The sequence below is a fragment of the Cryptomeria japonica genome, chromosome 4 (genome assembly GCF_030272615.1).
Source record: "Cryptomeria japonica chromosome 4, Sugi_1.0, whole genome shotgun sequence".
Classification (NCBI taxonomy): Eukaryota; Viridiplantae; Streptophyta; class Pinopsida; order Cupressales; family Cupressaceae; genus Cryptomeria; species Cryptomeria japonica.
The window spans coordinates 164,626,530-164,634,359 of record NC_081408.1 but is presented as its reverse complement, the minus strand read 5'-3'; positions in this window follow the sequence as shown (position 1 = coordinate 164,634,359).

The window sequence follows — 7,830 nt, the reverse complement described above, 5'->3', positions numbered from 1 at the left end:
CCCATCTCTCTCTCTCTCTCTCTCTCTCTCTCTCTCTCTCTCTCTCTCTCTCTCTCTCTCTCTCTCTCTCTCTCTCTCTCTCTCTCTCCCTCCCCCCTCTCCTCTCCCTCCTTCCCTCTCCTCTCCCCTTTCCCTCTCTCTCCCTCTCCCTCCTTCTCCTCCCCCCTCTTCTCTCCCTCTCTCCATCCATCTACCTCTACCCCCTCTCCCTCTCTCTCTCCCTCCCTCCATACCCCTTCTTCTCTCCCTCTCTCCCTCCCTCTACCTCTCTCCCTCTCTCTAACTTCCCTCCCCCCTCTCTCTCTCCCTCTCTCTCTCTCCCCCTCCTTCCCTCCCCCCTCTTCTCTCTCCCTCTCTCCCTCCCTCTACCTCTCCCCCCTCTCCCCCCCCCTCTCTCTCTCCCTCTCTTCCTCCATACCCCTTCTTATCTCCACCCTCCCCCCTCTTCTCTCCCTCTCTCCCTCCCTCTACCTCTCTCCCTCTCTCTACCTTCCCTCCCCCCCTCTCTCTCTCTCTCCCTCTCTGTCCGTCCCTCTCCCTCCTTCCCTCTCTCTCTCCCTCTTCCCTCTCCCTCCTTCCATCCCCCCTCTTCTCTCCCTCTCTCCCTCCCTCTACCTCTCTCCCTCTCTCTACCTTCCCTCCCCCCCCCTCTCTCTCTCTCTCTCTCTCTCCCTCCTTCCCTCCCCCCTCTTCTCTCCCTCTCTCCCTCCCTCTACCTCTCCTCCCTCTCCCTCTCTCTCTCTCTCTCTCTCTCTCTCCTTCCCTCCCCCCTCTTCTCTCCCTCCCTCTACCTCTCTCCCTCTCTCTACCTTCTCCCTCTCTCTACCTTCTCTCTCTCTCTCTCTCTCTCTCTCTCTCTCTCTCTCTCTCTCCTTCCCTCTCTCTCTCCCTCTCCCTCTCCCTCTCCCTCTCTCTCCCTCCCTCTCTCTCTCCCCTCTCCTCCCCTCTCCCTCCCCCCCCTACTCTCCCTCTCCCTCTCCCTTCCTCCATACCTCTTCTTCTCTCCCACCCTCCCCCCTCTTCTCTCCTTCTCTCCCTCCCTCCTTCCCTTCCGCCCCCCTCCTCTCTCCCTCCACCCTACTCACTCACTCTCTCTCTCCCTCCACCCTACTCACTCTCTCTCTCTCTCTCTCTCTCTCTCTCTCTCTCTCTCTCTCTCTCTCTCTCTCTCTCTCTCTCTCTCTCTCTCTCTCTCCCTCCCTCCCTTTTCATTCACATCTTTTCTACTACCAATAGCGTGTATGGGGTACTGAAACTATTAGTTCACTACCCTGCCATAAATTTTTAAGGAAAAGGAGCATGTATGTGGTACTTATTACTTGAACTAAGCCCATTATTCATTACCATGTGATAACATATTTTAGGCGTAGGAGCGCGTGCACGCTACTTATTAGTCTAGAATGGGAAAAAATAATACCGTTGGGCTTGTCAACATTTTATGGAGTAACAGCGTGTACGTGGTTATTAATGTAGGGTGTACACGGTTTATAGACATAGTTTTAGTTGCCCAAGAGCCTCAATGGCCTCAAAAGAAGTTTTTGAGGTCGTTCAAGGCCCCACTGGAACTGTGTCTGTACTTCTATCACTGCTTTATACATAGAAGTAAGTGAATTTTTTGTTTTTGCATGATTTCAAATGATTGAATTGTTGTTCTTATTAAATTTTGTCAATAGTATTGTGATTGTTTAATAGTTTGATTCCAAAAAATAGTGATAAGATGCATATTTATGGTTATTTGTTTGTTTATGAACTTTTGTTTACATATATATGTAATATAATTCTATTTAGAATAACCGATATCAACCATGGGAAAGAACAAGCGAGGAACGATGGAACAACGAGAGGCTCAAAAGGAAAGACAAAGGAAACGTATGAAAAAATTGTGTGACATAAGAACAATGGGAGAATAAGGTATGTCATCCTCAACATCTCAATTCAATTTACCAGATGAATATAATGCACCTAATGCAATTGAAGAAGAGACATTTGATTTACCATTTGAACCTAATGCAATTGAAGAAGATAGCGCATTGAATAATCAATTAAATGATGAACATATTACACCTTCTCTACTTGATGAATTGAATGTACATAATGCACCGATGTTAACACCTCCTAGAATCATTCGTAGGAAACCAAAGTATCTAATTGACATTGATGAGAATATATTGAAGTCAATGCTCAATAAAATGAATGAATGAAGTTGTAGGAGAATGGTTAAAAGAATATGGAAAATTTATTTTAATAACTTAAATCAAACCGCAATATGTCAATTAATTGTTCAATTGATTAAAATTTTGAATTTTAGAGAGACAATGAAAATTCTAGGCCTAAGATCATTTGAAAGTAACAGCGAAAGAACTATTGTGAGAAATCTATTTGATGCATATCAAGCTATTGGTTCAAAATAATGTACTAAAGATTCTAATGCTACTCAACATGTCATTACATCAACCATAATGAGCAAGAAAATAAAAAAAGATCGTTTGATAAGCAAAACAAGTAAGTCATTAAACGTTAGTAGAACAACATTAAGTAAAGCATTAAAGAGGTGGGAAAAAATAGAGGAACCTAACAATAATTCTCTTTGGGCATTCTTGGGTAGACTACCATGCAAAGACAAGGTTGTTGTTGATGTACTAAAAACATTAATTGAAAAATTTTGGCATGACAACACAAGAGTTTCGTCCAACCAAAGAGATGTTGTTAGAAGGTGAATTGGGTCTACAAATCATGAGCCACATGCCTAACACTATTTGGATATGACTCAAACTAAATTTTATGAAAGATTCCTTCAAAAGTTTCCTCAAATAAGAATTTCTCAAAGATTTTTTGAAATGGCAAAACCTTTTTATATTAAGATTAATCATGTATGCACCACATGTTGTTGTAGGATGCATATTGAATTTTCCATGCATTATGATATTTTTCGTCATATTTGTTCTACTTTGCACACTAACGATGTTTTGTAGGAATGTTATATACAAGCACCTCCTAAGTCGGTAAGAGAATTTATTTCAAGTGTGCTATGTAATAGACATGATGGTTGCATTTATTATAAGATTCCTTGTTTGGAAGGTTCTTGTGCTATATGTGGTGGTTTGCAATGTTTACCAAGATGCGTATATTTGGAGAGCACACATGAAATTGGTACGAAACTAGTTTCTTTCAGAAAATACAAGACAATCACATATGGAAAAGATTTGAAGAGATATGAGCTAGTGAAAAATGATATATGTGTAGCTCAATTTATGAAATTGTTTCAAGAGAAACTAGTTTATTAGTACATAATGCATACACATAGAGCTCGATGGTTAGATGAGCAATTCAAGTTATGTAAGGACACATTTCCTCTTGGAACCATTGTCTCTATTGTTGATTTCACTGAAAATTATACACTACAACCTCAAAATGAAGTGCAATCCATGTATTATCACTCTACACAAGTTTCTATTTTTGTACACATAGCAATCATGCATGCAGATGATAGCATAGAGGAGGATAGAAAGGTTGTAAGAGAGTATCACTTCTACATAAGTGATGATCATACTCATTCATCAGAGTTTGTACAAGGATGCTTTAAAGTTTTTTATGATAGTTTAAGGGAAAGGAACATACGATACAACCGACATTTAATATGGTCAGATAATTGCACCACAAAATTCAAGAATGCAAGGATGTTTTATTGGTTGACAAGGATGCATATGACAAGTGGTGTACAACATTTTTGGAATTTCACTGAGGCTGGACATGGTAAGGGAGAGCACGATGGTGCAGGAGCATGTGTGAAAAGAGCCCTAGCTAGGGAAGAATTGAAGTATGAAGGTGGTGCTGAGTTGATAGATGTAGAAACAATTGTGCGATGGTGTAAGTCTATAATGGGTCCAGGTAATCTAGGTACATCAATGGTTCATAGATATTTTTGGTTGACCACTGAATCTAACATTGAAAACTATTTAGATTGTTGTACAGTTGCAAGATCGAGTGACATGCACTCATTTATGAGTTCAAATTCAAGTTCACTGGTAATTTATATGAGACAGATGGTATTTTTTTTCTCTTCATGCATGTATTGTTTGTGGGAAGAATGTGAATCACAAGAGTGGGTTGACAAATGGTCTTGTAGACTATTGGTTCCCATTGATTCATACCAAATCCCAAAGAACTACAATTGAGCCAGATGGAGACATTAGTGGATTTTGACCATGTATTTGACCTAGTGGATTTAGGTAATTTTTTGAAGTATTCTTTTTGGTTCATTTTGTTGTACACCATACTTTATTTTTGGTATTAATTAACGCTTTATAAAATGCAGGTCATGTGTATGTAGTTGTTGCAGAAGAGAACAATGAAGAAGGAACAAATTACTATTTGTGTCGTTGTGTTGAGCCTAAAAGAAAATTGACAACCACAATCATTGACGGAGAGGGTATTGAGTACCCAATAGGGTCTTTTGTCGTGACAGGAACATGGCTTTGGAGATACCCTATCAAGAATTCTTATGTTTGGTTGTTCGAGGACTTTGAAACACATAGACATATTCTTCATTTCTCTAAGCTTGTTGTTGCAACAAATATTCATTTGATGAAGTATTGTGGTAGACCTCATAACAAGATTTTATGGAAAGTTCATGAATCTGACCATGAGGCAATACTTGACACAATACGGGTTAGAGCCGATCCTGAAGGCTCACTTGATTGAGTCTACGGTTCAGAGTAGAATGATTTTGAGAATTTTGTATAAATCATCGATGAATTGTTCTATATTCATTTTTTGTATATATAAATGCCCATGAGCTGATTTTTACATGTTTAGGGGAATAATTTTTTATATTTAAATGGCAATGAGCTGATTTGTACATATGTACATGCCAAATTTTGTATATTAAAATGGCGATGAGCTGAATCACACATATTGTAATGCCAAATTTTGTATAAAAGCCCATGAGATGATTTGTATATTAAAATGGCGACGAGTTGAATCACACATATTGTAATGCCAAATTTTGTATAAAATCCCATGAGATGATTTGTAAGACATTTTTTTGTATAATCAAATAGCCAAGAGCTAATTTGACCATATTTAGAGGCAAATTTTTGAATAATATGTGACAATGTTTTGTGACTATTTTGTGTGTCAAAGTTTTGTGACTATGTTTTGAGTATATGTGATGCATCCCTGGTCAATCATGAGCATTCTTGATTCTTGTATAATCATGGATAATTATTTGAGTCATTATCAGGTCATAGATTGAGACTAGATACAATTTGAGCAAAAATTGTCATTGCTGTCAAAAAAATTGTCAAAAAAGTTGTCAAGCAACTTCTACATTGCATCGATAGGGTATGACACTCGATGTTCCAGTGCTTTGGGATGCATGAAAGGGGCATGCCTATTGTAAAACTACCCACTTGGATGTGCTCATGATGTTGGTTTGTGCACACGACGAACCAAATCAATTCTAGCCAATCCTGCAACTTTCCATTGCATGCAACTGATGACTTTTGCAGTAGGCGAAAAAATGACACCAACCAAAAATGGCTCCGAGTAATAAAAAACCAAGAGAGAAAATTGTAGAGGAGCCTTACGCGACCCCCCAGGTTCAAACGGATCGACCATATGTGTCCTTAATTGGAAGAAATAGTCCGTCAAAATTTGACAATTTTTTGGACTCATGACACTTGAGAGATTGCACCGGTACGTTATAACTCGACGTTTCGGTGCTTTGGGATGCATGATAGGGGCATTCCTAGTGTAAAAATACCCACTCAGATGCCCTCGTGATGTCAGTTTGTGTACACAATGAACCAAATCAATTCTAGCCAATCTGGCAACTTTGCATTGCATGCAACTGATGATTTTTGCAGCAGGCAAAAAAATACTACCAATCAAAAATGGTTCTGAGTAATCAAAAACTGAGAGAGGATATTGTAGAAGAGCCTCACATGACCCCACGGGTTCAAACAGATCAACCATATATGTCCTAGATTGGAAGAAACAGTCCATCAAATTTTGATAATTTTTTGGACTCATGACACTTGAGAGATCGCACCGGTACGGTATGACTCTCGACATTTTGGTGCTTTGGGATGCATGATAGGGGCATGCCTAGCATAAAATTTCCCATCCAGATGCACTCCCAATGTCGGTTTGTGCACACAACAAACCAAATCAATTCTAGCCAATCTGGCAACTTTGCATTGCATGCAACTGACGGTTTTTGCAGCAGGCGAAAAAATGCTACCAACCAAAACTGGCTCTGACTCGTCAAAAAATGAGATAGGCAATTATAGAGGAGCCTCACTCAATCCCATGGGTTCAAATGGATTGACCATATGTGTCCTAGATTTGAAGAAACAGTTCATCAAATTTTGACAATTTTTTAGACCCAAGGCACTAGAGAGATCACACCGGTAGCAGGCGAAAAAATGCTACCAACCAAAAATGGCTCTGACTTGTCAAAAAATGAGATAGGCCATTATAGAGGAGCCTCATGCAATCCCATGAGTTCAAATGGATCGACCATGTGTCCTAGATTTGAAGAATCAGTTCGTCAAATTTTGACAATTTTTTAGACCTAGGGCACTGGAGAGATCGGACCGGTACGGTATGACTCTCGACGTTTCGACACTTTGGGATGCATGATAGGGGCATGCCTAGTGTAAAACTACCCACCTGGATGCACTCGCGATGTCGGTTTGTGCACACAACGAACCAAATAAATTCTAGCCAATCTGGCAACTTTGCATTGCATGCAACTGACGGTTTTTGCAGTAGGCAAAAAAATGCTACCAATCGAAAATGGCTCTGACTCATCAAATACCAAGACAATCCATTGTAGAAGAGCCTCATGTGACCCCACAGGTTCAAACGGATCGACCATATGTGTCCTAGATTTGAAGAAACAATCCGTCAAAATTTGACAATTTTTTGGACTCAGGGCACTTGAGAGATCGCACCAGTACGGTATGACTCTTGACATTCAGACGCTTTGGGATGCATGATAGGGGCATGCCTAGTGTAAACCTACCCACTCGAACGCACTCGCGATGTCATTTTTTGCACACGATGAACCGAATCAATTCTAGCCAATCAGGCAACTTTGTATTGCATGTAACTGACAGTTTTTGCAACAGGCGAAAAAATGCTACCAATTAAAAATAGATCCGACTTGTCAAAAACCGAGACAGGCCATTGTAGAGGATCCTCATGTGACCCCATGAGTTCAAATGGATCGACCATATGTGTCCTGGATTTGAAGAAACAATCCATCAAATTTTGATAATTTTTTGGACTCAGGGCACTTGAGAGATCGCACCAGTATGGTATGACTCTTGATGTTCCGACGCTTTGGGATGCATGATAGGGGCATGCCTAGTGTAAAAATTCCCACCTGGATGCGCTCGTGATGTCGGTTTGTGCACACGACAAACAAAATTTGAACATTGCGAGAGTGAGGGTGCTCTCGCACCAATATTGTTGTTTATATTCATATTGTCGATTTTTGTTGTTTATATTCATATTGTTGATTACATATGCAAATATTCATTTAAATTTATAAAAGGTCAGCCACCAAATACAATGAATACACAATAATGAAATGAATACAAGGAGTTTTGTAGGGTTAATTCAACATTTTAGAAATTTTATCAAATCATATTCCACAATTGCAATGTTTTATATCATATATTTTTGTTGTTTATATTCATATTGTTGATTACATATGCAAATATTCATTTAAATTTATAAAAGGACAACCACAAAATACAACGAATACAAAATAATGAACTCAGTACACATTTATTGGATCGAATATCGATATATATATAT